Source organism: Protopterus annectens, chromosome 1.part1 (genome assembly GCF_019279795.1).
Source record: "Protopterus annectens isolate FY-2018-M chromosome 1.part1, PAN1.0, whole genome shotgun sequence".
Classification (NCBI taxonomy): Eukaryota; Metazoa; Chordata; order Ceratodontiformes; family Protopteridae; genus Protopterus; species Protopterus annectens.
In genome coordinates, this window is record NC_056726.1 from 515,338,240 (window position 1) to 515,351,463 (window position 13,224).

Here is a 13,224-nt window from a genome sequence, read left to right on the forward strand (position 1 = left end):
AGTAAAATTTGTATTCAAGTGAGCCACTCTTAAGCCGTAAACACACTCCCTATGGGCATCTGAGTTAGGGATTCTATGCTCACAGGAAGTGCATTTCTTAAAAGCTGTTGGCTTATCAGCCATGACATAAAAATCCGAGAACAAAAGGCTAAATAGGCAAAAAAAAAAAAAAAAGAGACAGACAGAAAGATGAGTGCCAACAATGGTGCTTACAGAAGGCTATTATGAGAACTGCAGAAGGCATAAAGAAGAAAACCCAGAAAGAGAGGGAGGTTGAAAAAGACTGAAAAGGAATGAGATAAATGCACTTACTGTTGTAAATACAAGAAAATAACTGCTAGGAGAGAGGATCATGCATGATGGCAGCCACTGAGATCTGAGGTATTGGGGATGGACTGGGGCATTGTGGGTAGAGGGAGGACTTCAAGAGTTGGATCCAAAGTCTGTTGTATGCGGCTGAGTCAGATCCAAGGATCTGATCTGTAACCCATACACTGAGGAAGAATGAAAAGGACATCAGAGCCTTTGTTTTTGCTTCATTTATTTTATATCATGCTATACTGTTAAAGCACTTCAATTTATCATGCTGCTGACACCTTTTGTCACAGTCACAGATTTAAATGTTCATTTAATCCACAAAAAAATTTCTGGTTGCCCCACACATTGCTAAACTGCCTTGTGTCCATGTATAATTACCACACTTGATAAACAATGCAATTTACCCTCTAATTTTCAATGCAGCATTGCAAACCCAGTCCATAAACTTCTATTGTTTTTTTCCCCATTTTTTTTATTTTTATATTCACAACTTGTTATATACATAGTTTATGCAAGAATCTGAGAAGTGTGGAAAGTTTATGGAAGAGTCTGACAGGTGTGAAAAGCCCTGGACTGTGAGAAACAAGCTTTAAATCAAAATGGAAAGAAAAAGAATTTGAAGTTATGTACCTACCATAACTTGACATCTGTGTTATCCATTTTCATTCCTCCTACAGATATGACTAAGGCACATTTTCAAAACTCAGAACCTAGTCTTGAGCTCTTTCCCCTATCTGTAATGCTCAAGACCACCCCAACCCCTGAGATCAAGTTTGTTGCCTTGCTGCCTACTGAAATACAGAGACAGGACAGAGATACAAGCCAGGAACATGGAGGTTCCATTATCATCCAAATATTCTTTTAGAGGAGTGGTGAAGTACCAAATAATAATGCAGTCCAGTCCAAGGAAAGACTCTGCCACAAGAAACTTTCCAAAGAAAACTCGTCCACAAGAAACTTTCTAAGAAAAGACTCGGCCACAAGAAACTTTTCCAAGGAAAGACGCGGCCACAAGAAACTTTTCCAAGGAAATTCTTTGGAATGTATTATTTGGTTCCAAGTTTCTTGTGGCTGAGTCTTTCCTTGGACAGGACTACATGATTGTACTAAATTGTGACAGTACAGTTTTGTACCTACCACAAATGTAGATGTTCGAGTGTTCACCCTTTCGCAGTCATCACACTAGTGTTATCCTGTCGTCAGGCGGTCCCGCAGTTGGCCTGAGTTCCAAAGTCTTGGTCCGGCATCGGTTGCTGTCGCTTCTTCCCTGACGTCAGTGCGCCAGGGGTATATAAGAGGCATCCGACGCCATTTTCTTCAGTTTTTCTTGCCCCAGATGTCAGATGCCCCCCCCCCAATAGGAGGTCACTACATAGTACAAATAATAAAAGTAAAGCACAAACAAAACATACCTCCAGCTATAAGTAAATACACCACAAAGGTAGTATCAGATTTAAAGGTATAGAAAAGTTTCAGTTAGATCAGAGGGGATGGAGGGAGGGAGGGTAACCTGGACTGCAGCAGGGTGAACACTCGAACATCTACATTTATGGTAGGTACAAAACTGTACTATGTTCATCATGGTACCCTGCTGCAGTCATCACACTTGGGTTGAATCCCAAAGCTAAGGATGGGAGGTGGAATCAAACAGTGTTAGAAGAGGCTAGTAGGCCCTGCAGAACTGCAGTGGCGAAGCCAACTCTAGTCTTAAGAGTATAGTGGTAAGTGATAGTGTTTGGTGAAGGTGTGTACTGAACTCCAAGTTGCAGCTTCCAGAATATCCTTGGTTGGTACCCCCTCTGAGGAAGGCTGTAGATGTAGCTGCTGCCCTGGTGGAGTGGGGCCTTATGCTAGCAGGAACTGGTTTTCCATGACGGGTGTAGCAAAAACGTATGCAATGTCCTTTCCATTTTGAAATGGTCTGTTTTGAGATAGCCTTTCCTTGTGATGCTGTAGCATAGGATACAAAGAGCTGGTCAGATTTTCTGAAAGTCTTAGTTTTATCCAAGTAGTAACGTAGCTGCTGTGAATGTCCAAGGAGTGCAGGAGTCTTTCTCCTTTGTTCTGTGGATTTGGAAAAAGGTGGGCAAATGGATGGTTTGATTTAGAGCCACACTGGATACCACCTTTGGCATAAAGGAGGGGTTAGTTCATAGAGAGACTCTGTCTTGATGAAAAATGAGGAAAGGCTCCACTGCCATTAGTGCCTGTAGCTCTGAGACTCTTCTGGCTGAAGTAATTGCTAGCAGCAGGGCAGTTTTCTGGCTGAAGTAATTGCTAGCAGCAGGGCAGTTTTCCATGATATAAACTTTAAATCAGCTGAGAAAGCTGGCTCAAAAGGTGGTAGCGTAAGCTTTTCCAGAACAAAGTTGAGGTTCCAAGTTGGCGTTGGTGCTCTCCTGGGAGGCCTTATGTTTTTGGCCCCCCTGAGGTACTGCCTTAGAAGTGGATGTGAAAATAAGGGAGGATCCGTGTTGTAGTGAGCAGAAATAGCTGAGGCGTGGATTTTAATAGAGGAAAAGGAAAGTCCTTTGTGTAACATCTCAGTTAAGTATTGTAGAATCTGAGGTATGTCCAGCTCAAGGGGATTTTGGCCTTTAGCCTGGTTCCAGGCGCAAAATCTTTTCCATTTGTCTGAGTAGGCTTTCATGGTGCTGGGCCTTCCTGGCCTCCATAATGACATCCAGAACAGCTTGTGAAAGAGGAGCTGGCTGGCTGTTTAGGTGATTTGTCATGCAGCCAGATTTAAGGTCTTGAGCTGGCTGTACAGAATCTGACTGTCTTGCTGTGTGAGCAGATGAGGAATTTGTGGTAAAATCCATGGTGGGCCATGTTCCTTAGTAGTGGGTACCAGTGCTGGCGTGGCCAGTCTGGGGCAATGGGTATCATTTGTGGTTTCTCCATTCTGTCTTTCAGCAGCACCTTTGTTAGAAGGGGCAGTGGAGGGAAGGCATATACTGTCAACATCTTCCAACTGAAAGAGAGTGCGTCCACTTTCCAAGCTTGATGGTGGAATGTTCTTGTGCAAAATTTTGATAGCTGATCGTTTTGGGGGTTGGCAAAGAGGTCTACGTCTGGGCACCCCCATTTTTGAGTTATCATTGCAAATACTTGTGGATCCAGTTTCCACTCGTGGGGATCCATGCTATTCCTGCTTAGGACGTTTGCCAATGTGTTCTTTCTTCCTGGCAGGAATTGTGCTTGTAATTGAACTTGGTAAGTCAGTGCTGTGTTCCACAAGGTCATTGCTTGCCTGCATAGAGGGTAGGAGTGTGTACCCCCTTGCTTGTTTATGTACCACATTACTGTGGTATTGTCTGTCCTTATTATAAGTTGTCCTGGATGTAAGAGGTCCTTGAAGGCTGGTAAAAAGAAAAATGTAAACTGCACAACACCACCGAGAGTCCTTGTCCGCAACACCACACAAAGGCTTCCTTAGAGTCCTGAACGCTTTTATTAAAATATCACAATGCGTTTTCGCCACAGAACACTATGGCTTCATCAGAGGCAATATAAAAAACACTCAAAAGGTACTGTCCTGCCATGTGTGCCCCCCAGGCATAGTCCAATGCATCTGTAGTCATAGTTTGCCTGGCTGGGGATAAGGTGAAAGGCTGACCCTTGTTGAGGTGACATGCCTGTGACCACCATAGAAACTCCTGTTGAAGGCAGGGAATGAGAGGTATCATTGTTTCCAAGCTGTGGCTGTGTTGAGTCCATACGCTTTTCAGGTACCATTGTAATTTCCTCATATGCAGTTTTGCAAATGGTATTAGTAGTATGCAAGATGTCATGAATCCCAAGGCCTGCAGAATTTTTCTTGCAGGGAGCTGGGTCTTTGTTGCCATTATTTTGAAGTATTGAGTTAGTTGTAGTTGCTTGTCTGGCGTGAGATAAGCCATCTGGGCCGTTGTATTCAAGCTGGCACCCATGAATGTCATGTTCTGTGAGGGCACTTGTTTTGATTTCTTTTCGTTTACTGTGTACCCTAGGCAACTTAGAAGGTGTTTGACAAACGCCAGATGTTGTAGAAGAATGTCCTTGCTTTCTGCTTGGATGAGGCAGTCGTCCAGGTATGGGTATATTTGAATTCCTCTTTGTCTGCAGTATGCAATTACTGGTGCCAGGCATTTTGTGAAGACCCTGGGCGCAGTAGATAAGCCAAAGGGCAGTGCAGAGAATTGGTAATGGGTTGAACCTGCGCAGTAGATAAGCCAAAGGGCAGTGCAGAGAATTGATAATGCGTTGAACCTGCAATGAAGCCGAGGTATCTTCTGCAATAATGTCTAGGACCCATTTGTCCTTTGTGATGATGCGCCAGTTGTCTGCAAAAAGTGCTAATTTTCCTCCCAAGGGAGCTGCCAAGAGGGCTTTGCTTGGCAGTTTGAGGGTCAAGTCATTGTGTTTGTCTTCTAGAAGTTTGGGGCCTGTCTTCTCCTCCCTTCTGTGTTGCAGTGCCCCATTGGCGAGGTTTGTAAGGGATTTGTGCTTGACCTCTGCCCCTTGGGCATCTGTATTTACCACGCTGTGGTCTGTCAGAAGCTGGAAAGGACCAATTTTTTGTTGGCCAATTTCTGCTGAAGCGAGGGGGGTGTACCTGTAAGAAATCTTTGACCGTCTGCATAGACTTTGCCTTATCCTCCATTTTCTTTAAAACCTCTTCTGCTTTAACCCCAAATAAGACATCCTGCTGTAAAGGTGCATCTAATAATTTTGCTTTAACATGATCAGGCAGAGTTTGTTCCTTTAACCAAGCATGCCTACGTATGACAGACCCAGTAACAGCTGCTCTACAGGAAGCTTCCAAGGAATCAAATCCACATTGTAAAGTATGTTTGCTCACCTGTTCAGCTGCATGCAACAGATCCTGCATTTCCTTGAATTCAGACTGTTAAGAGTGTGTGCTCATCTTTTGTTTTAATTGAGACATTAGGAACTGCTGATATTTCAGCATGTGAAATTGACAATTTAGTGCTCTCATAGCTAGAGTAGCTGAGGTGTAAACCTCCTTCCCCCACCTATCTTGTGCTCTGGAGACCCTTTCAGAGGGCGCAGGATTTTTAGCCATAGAAGCCTTAGCCCCTTTGGGACCCTGGGAGATTGTCTCTGGGTCAGCAACAGAGCTTTTGTAAAGGAATTTGCGTGAGTCAGGCACTCTGTAATATCTGTCTGGTTTGGCTGGAGCTGGAGGCAGAGAATCTGGATTTAAACTAGATTCTAAGTAAACATCATCCACAATGTCTAAAACTGGAGGGATAGCAAGTGGTCTGTGCTGGGGAAGTAAAAGAAACTCTCTGAGCCTTTTCTTTGAGTCGGAGTAGTCCTGACCTTCCCAGTGGAAATGTTCCTTCATGGTATGTAAGGTTTCCCCAAAGGAATAGTCTTCAGGGGGAGATGCTGAGGGAATGGAGTCTTCAGCATCAGAATCTTCATAAGGGGGAAAGGAGTAATCCTGTTCCTCAGAGGAGTCTGAGGAAATAGAAACTTGATCAGAGGAGGCATAATCCTCCTCTCGTCTTGGCCTTTTGTCTGGGGGGGGGGGTTGTGAACCCCTGATCAGAGTAATCAGATCTTCAGCTATCTTAGGCATCTGTTTCTTAGGCATGGGGCCTTGAAGTGGAGACTGATGTACAGTCTTTTTAGGTTTTAGAGGAGTCTTAAGCTTAGCATAAGATTTTACGGTGACAGTAGTTGGTCTAAAGACACCTTCTGTAACTGAAGGTGTTTCCACAGCAGCGGCTTCTCCTTCTGCAATGTTGTCGGAAGGGTCTAAAGAAATAGGCTGCGTCGGCCTAGTACTCTCTGCTTGAGAATCCGAAGCGGTCTGGGGCTCCAATTCTGCGGTCGTCAGGGGCTGCGTAGGCGCCTCACTGAAAACCGGCGACCAGCCCAACCGAGGCCTCGGAGTCTGGCTTGGATCTAGGCTGCCTGTCTTTATCTTTGCATTTTTTATGCACGCCAGTAGTCGGTTGCTCCGACGGCATAGTATAATTACATTTTCTACCGAAGTAGTGTCGTGCGAAATCAAAGCGTTGCTTTATAGTTCGCTTATTGAACCTAGCACAAAACCAACAACCAGTGACGTCGTGGTCTGGGCCCTAGGCAAGGAATACAATAAGAATGAAAGTCCTTATGAGGTATTTGCTTCCCACAAGAAATGCAATTGTTAACTTTTTCTGACATCGGACTGAGACAAGAAAAGGTTCCCCAACGGGGTACTTAGCTTTTGAAGACTTCGGACTGAAATTTGATTCGAAAATCTCAGGTGTCGGCCGACCGGCACTTGCGAACTGCTTCTGCTTCGGGCACCGCGCGGCAAGAAAGACTGAAGAAAGTGGCATCGGATGCCTCTTATATACCCCTGGCGCACTAACGTCAGGGAAGAAGTGACAGCAACCGATGCTGGACCAAGACTTTGGAACTCAGGCCGACTGCCGGACCGCCTGACGACAGGATAACCCAAGTGTGATGACTGCAGCAGGGTAACACGGTGAACATCTGAGCTCCCACAAAAAGTTTGTTATAGCCTCAGTCTATATCCCACCAGGAAATAACATTCCTGTCCTTGAAAATATGCCCTCTTGGCTGACTGACATTTCCTATAAAACTATCATTCTGGGAGATGTTAACATTGACTGATCAAAACTAATACCAAACTCCCCCAAGGTAAGTATTAATCTTTATGGCTTTAAACAACTCATCACATCCACCACTAGTATTAATAAAACTACTGGTACCAGTTCTATCGTCGACTGGATACTTACTACAAACCCTCATCTATACCACAACCCCTGCACACCCTGCCCAACTTCCTTAGTGATCACTTACCCAGCCACATCCAAAGATACTCTACTCCTATACCCAGATCCCACATATAGAGAGACTGCCGTAAACTATCCTCATTTGACACTTACTCCTTTAACTCTAAACTGTTGCCCATTAACTGGTCCTTCCTCCAACACCCTCCCCTTAGTGAAGCTGTAGAAATGTTTAACCAGATCTTCCTCGATATCCTAGACTCACTTGCTCCCCAAAGACAAATTAGGATAAAAGCATCCTATACACCTTGGCTATCAAAAGAAACATGCTCCCTCATGCAGAGGAGAGATAGTATCTGGAAAACCTGGCAGAAAACCAAATCCCCAACACTACAACAAAACTATAAGGAAATCAGAAACCTTACAAAGAAACACATTTATCAGGATAAGAAAAACTTTTACAATATAGCACAATCCAATCACCTCTCCAACCCCAAAAATTCTGGTCCACTATTAACAATATCCTACATCCTGGCAACCTCTCAACCCCAAACCCCTTCACTAATAGCACACCACTAGAGACTGCCACGTTGCTCAATAAATACTTCAGACACCATCTGCAAACTAACTTACTCTGACCAGAACTCCAATTCCCTCAACTCGTTCCCCTCTTCTACCTATATTAACAAAACCCCCTTCTCTCTTAAACCCGTTCCCACTTCCTACATCAAATCTCTTCTTCATAAGCTCAAACCTTGCTCCCCATCTGCCGATAAACTACCTCCACTCTAACTCAAGCTTGCTGCTGATTCAATAGCATTTCCCATCTCTATACTAATAAATAGATCTATTCAAGAGAATACAGTTCCTAACATCTGGAAAGCCTTCTACACTATTCCAGCGCACAAAGGAGTTTAACTCTACAGACATCTCTATCTAAAATTCTGGAAAAATGTATCCACTCTCAACTCGTTAAATACCTATTACAGGAAAACCTCCTAATCCCTACTCAACATGGCTTCCGGCCTAACCATAGCACTGCTACAGCCCTATTATCCTTTACTCATACAGTTGCTGAGGTGAGAGATAATAATCAGTTCGTGTCCTGTCTCTTCCTTGACCTATCTAAAGCTTTTGATACAGTGTCTCACTCTAAACTACTAACTGAACTCAACCTCTCTCCTGCAACCGTGCAGTGGTTCTCCAACTACCTTTCAAACAGACTACAATCTGTTCGATGGCTTACTTCTTGCTCCCCCTTCTTGCCTGTAAAAACAGGGGTTCCCCAGGGTTCTACTCTAGGCTCCCTTCTATTCAGTATCTTTATAACAATCTCCACTCTGCCTGAAACCACTCTACTCTTATCCAGTCTGCAGATTACTCCAGCCTCATCATCTCCTCTGATGACATATCTCATCTCTTCCCCCTTACTGAAAACACTCAATTCCATCGAAAAATGGCTTAATGAAAACCAGCTGATCCTAAACTCCAAGAAAACTAATAAATCACTCTCTGACCATAAATCTTCCTTTTCCATTTTCTCACTAGATAACACTATCGTCAAAACTGACCCTCATACAAAACTCCTGGGCACCATAATAGATGATCAGCTTACATTTGACCAGCATATTCACCAATGTATCAAAAAGACACATCAAAAATTAGAATTACCTGTATCATAACAAAAGATTCTTTATTCCTGAAGCTAAACTATCCCTAGCAAGAGCATTCCTACTACCTGGCCTCCTTTAAGCTGCTCCCATACCCATAAAAGTACAGTTGTGTACCTACCATAAATGTAGATTTTCGAGTGTATTCACTGTTGCAGTCATTACACTTGGGTTATCCTGCTCGCAGGCTACCCGCAGTCGGCCTGAATTCCAGTGTCTTGGTCTGGCCTCGGTTGCTGTCGCCTCTTCCCTGATGTCAGTGCGCCAGGTGTATAAAAGATGCAGACGATGCCATTTTCTTCAGTTTTTCTTGCCCCAGATGTCAGGTGCCCCCAAAAGGGTAGGCTGTAAAAATTATGATCATAAAAAAGCATGCACATAACCTTCATCTACAAGCAAATACACCACACTGGTTGTATAGAACAGATACGTACAGATAAGTCCCAGCAAAGAAAAAGGGGGATGGTGGGAGGGTAACCTGGACGGCAACAGTGAATACACACGAACATCTACATTTATGGTAGGTACACAACTGTACTATGTTCATCGTGTTTCACTGTTGCAGTCATTACACCTGGGTTGAATCCCAAAGCTGAGGTTGGGTGGCTGGGCCTAAATAGAGTTTGGAGTGGCTATGAGGCCCTGCAGAACTGCAGTGGCAAAGCCTGCTCTGGATTTAGAGTAGAGAGATAAATGGTAGTGCTTTGTAAAAGTGTGCACTGAAGTCCATGTTGCAGCCCCCAAAATATCCTTGGTTGGTACTCCTCTGAGGAAGGCTGCTGAAGTGGCTGCTGCTCTGGTAGAATGTGGCCTAATGCCCTTGGGCACTGATTTGCCATGTTATGAATAGCAGAAACGAATGCAGTGACCTAGTCTGCTTTGAAATGGCTGTTCCTTGGGAACCTGCAGCATATGCCACTAAGAGTTGCTCAGTCTTTCTGAAGGCTTTAGTCTTGTCCAAGTAAAAGCGTAGCTGTCTGTGTATGTCCAAAGTATGCAGAAGTCTTTCCCCCTTATTCTGTGGGTTTGGATAAAAGGTAGGCAAATGTATGGTTTGATTAAGAGCCACGCTGGACACTACTTTAGGCATAAATATCTGGTTTGTCCTTAGAGAAACCCTGTCCTGATGGAAAATAATAAAAGGTTCCACAGCCATTAGTGCCTGTAACTCTGAGACTCTTCTTGCTGAAGTTATTGCTAGGAGAAGAGCGGTTTTCAAGGACAAGTATTTTATCTCTGCTGTATTGGCAGGCTCAAAAGGAGGCAGTGTGAGTTTTTCCAAGACAAAATTGAGGTCCCATGTAGGTATTCGAGCTCTCCTTGGAGGTCTTATGTTTTTGGCCCCTCTAAGAAACTGTCTTAGCAGTGAATGAGAAAATATAGGTGGGTCCGTATTGTAATGAGCTGAAATGGCAGAGGCATGGATCTTAATTGATGAGAAGGATAGGCCTTTGTCCAGCATCTCAGTTAGGTATTGCAAAATCTGAGGAATATTTGGTTCAAGCGAGTCAATTCCCTGCGCTTGGTTCCAAGCACAGAATCTCTTCTATTTGTCTGCATAAGATTTTCTGGTGCTGGGCCTCATGGCCTCCAAAATAACATCCATAACTGCTTTAGAGAGAGGTGTTTTCTGAATGATTACGTTATCTGCCATGCAGCCAGATTTAGGGTTCTGAGTTGGCTGTGCAGGATCTGATTGTTCTGTTCGGTCAGCAAATGAGGTATTAGAGGCAATGTCCAGGCTGGGCCTTGAGACAAACTCTTTAGGATTGGGTACCAGTACGGGCGTGGCTAGTCTGGGGCAATCAGTATAATTTTTGGCTTCTCTTGTCTGACCTTTAGGAGCACCTTGGAGAGGAAATGCAGAGGAGGGAAAGCATATACTGTAAGGGCTTTCCAGCTGAATGAAAGGGCGTCCACTTTCCATGCTTGCTTGTGATACGTCCGAGTGCAGAATCTCTGTAGCTGGCAGTTATGAGGGGAAGCGAATAGATCTATGTCTGGGCATCCCCATTTCCCTGTTATGTTGAAGATTTGTGGGTCCAGTTTCCACTCGTGAGGATCCACGAGGTTTCTGCTTAGTTCGTCTGCCAAAGTATTTGCCTTTCCTGGCAGGAATTGTGCTTGCAGATGTACTTGATAAGTCAATGCTGTGTTCCACAAAGTCATTGTTTGCCTGCAGAGGGGGTAGGAATGTGTGCCCCCTTGCTTGTTTATGTACCACATGACTGTAGTATTGTCCGTCTTTATCAGTAGTTGTCCTGGATGAAGTAGGTCCTTGAAGACTGTCAGGGCATTTTGTACAGCAAGCATCTCTTTTTGATTGATATGAAGATGAATTTGGTTTGTGGGCCATGTGCCCTGAATACATTTTCCTGCCATGTGCGCCCCCTCTGATGCATCTGTTGTTAGTGTTTGCCTGGCAGTGGTTTTTAGATACCATTGTAGTTTCCTCATATGCAGTCTTGCATATGGAATTAGTAGAATGCAGGATGCCATGTAGCCCAGAGCCTGCAGAATTTTTCTTGCAGATAACTGGGTCTTTGTTGCCATGTCTTTGAAGTAAGAAGTCAGATGCCTTTGTTAGTCTGGCGTGAGATAAACCATCTGGGAAGTTGTATTTAAGCTTGCACCCAGGAATATTATCTCTTGAGAGGGTACTAGTTTTGATTTCTTTTTGTTTACTGTGTACCCTAGGCAAATTAGTAATCTTTTTACAAACGCCAGATGCTGTAGTAGAATATCTTTGTCCTTTGCTTGAATAAGGCAGTCGTCCAAGTAGGGGTATATTTGAATTCCTCTTTGTCTGCAAAATGCAATTACTGGTGCCAGGCATTTTGTGAAGACTCTGGGCGCAGTAGAAAAGCCAAAGGGCAGTGCAGAGAATTGGTAGTGCAGTGAGCCAGCTATGAATCTGAGGTATCTTCTGCAAGATTGTCTGATTGGGACATGCAGGTATGCCTCTTTGAGGTCCAAAGTTACAAGACAAGCCTTCTTGTCCGGCATGGGCAGAAGCTGCTGTAGAGTCAACATTTTGAATTTTGGGACGTCCAGAAAAGTATTTAGAATAGACAGGTCCAGAATTGGTCTCCAGGCTTTGTCCTTTCTTGGTACTAAGAAAAGTCTTGAGTAAAATCCTTGTCCCTGCTCTTGGTGTGGCACTGGCTGAATAGCCCCCATGTCCATGAGAGATGAAACTTGTTTTTGTGCCTCTTGCTATTGATTGCGTGGCAGGTCTGGCATGCCTTTTGCCTTTGGAAGGGTGTGAAAGTGGAACCTGTAACCCTGAGAGACTAAGGCCCACTTGACCTGGGTGATCTTGTGCCAGTTTTGTGAAAAAAGCGCTAGCTTTCTCCCTAAGGGTGCTGCCAAAAAATAAGTGCTTGGCATTGGCAGAGGGAAGTCATTGGGACTGTTTTCTATAAGGCTGTGATTTTGTCTTCTCCGCTTTTGGAGGTAGAAGCACCCCATTGTTTGGGTCTGTATGAGCCCTGGGGCTGTTGCCTGCCTCTAGGGCATCTGAATCTGCCTCTTTGTGGTCTGTCTGACACTGGAAAGGACCAATTCTTAGAGGGCCAGTTCCTGCTAAATCTGGGTGGCTGTACCTGTAAGAAATCCTTTACTGTCTGCACAGATTTTGCCTTATCCTCCATTTTCTTTAACACCTCCTCTGCCTCAACACTAAACAAAGTATCATGCTGTAATGGAGCATCCAATAATTTTGCTTTAACATGATCAGGCAGATTCTGTTCCTTTAACCAAGCATGCCTTCTAATAACAGAACCTGTAACAGTGGCCCTGCACGAGGCCTCCAGTGAATCATAGCCAGATTCCAAAGTATGTTTTCCCACTTTTTCAGCTGCATGCAATAAATCCTGCAAATCTTTGTTCTCAGAACATTCAGAATTTGTCAACATTTTTTGTTTTAACAAAGACATTAAGTATTGCTGATATTTTAGCATATGAAACTGAATTTAAAGCCCTTACAGCCAAGGTAGCAGAAGTGTAACCACCCCCCATCTGTCCAAAGCCCTAGAGTCTCTGTCTGAGGGGACAGGGTTTTTGGCAGAAGCAGCCTTAACCCCCTTGGGACCCTGTAAGATAGTTTCTGGGTCAGCAGCAGGGTATTTATAAAGAAATTTATGGGAGTTTGGGACCCAGTAGTATCTGTCCGGCTTAACAGGGGCAGGAGGTAAAGAGTCCGGAGACAAGCCGGACTCTGAAAAAACATCATCTACTATGTCTAGAACAGGGGGAATTGCAAGAGGTCTGTGCTGAGGAAGTAAAAGAAAGTCTTTAAGTCTTTTCTTAGAATCAAAATAATCCTGGCTCTCCCAATGGAAATGTTCTTTCATGGTATGCAGTGTTTCCCCAAAACAATAGTCCTCAGGAGGAAAAGCTGAAGGAATAGAATCTTCAGCATAAGAATCCTCAGAGGGAGGTACAGAATATCCCTGATCAGAAGAGGAATCAGAGGA

General features: G+C 44.1%; 1 protein-coding gene across 6 annotated transcripts in view; it reads right to left on the reverse strand.

Moving 5' to 3' along the window:
- BCLAF1 (BCL2 associated transcription factor 1) overlaps positions 1–13,224 on the reverse strand; it is a 1,196,126-nt gene that overhangs the window by 216,584 nt on the left and 966,318 nt on the right. The window lies entirely within an intron of this gene.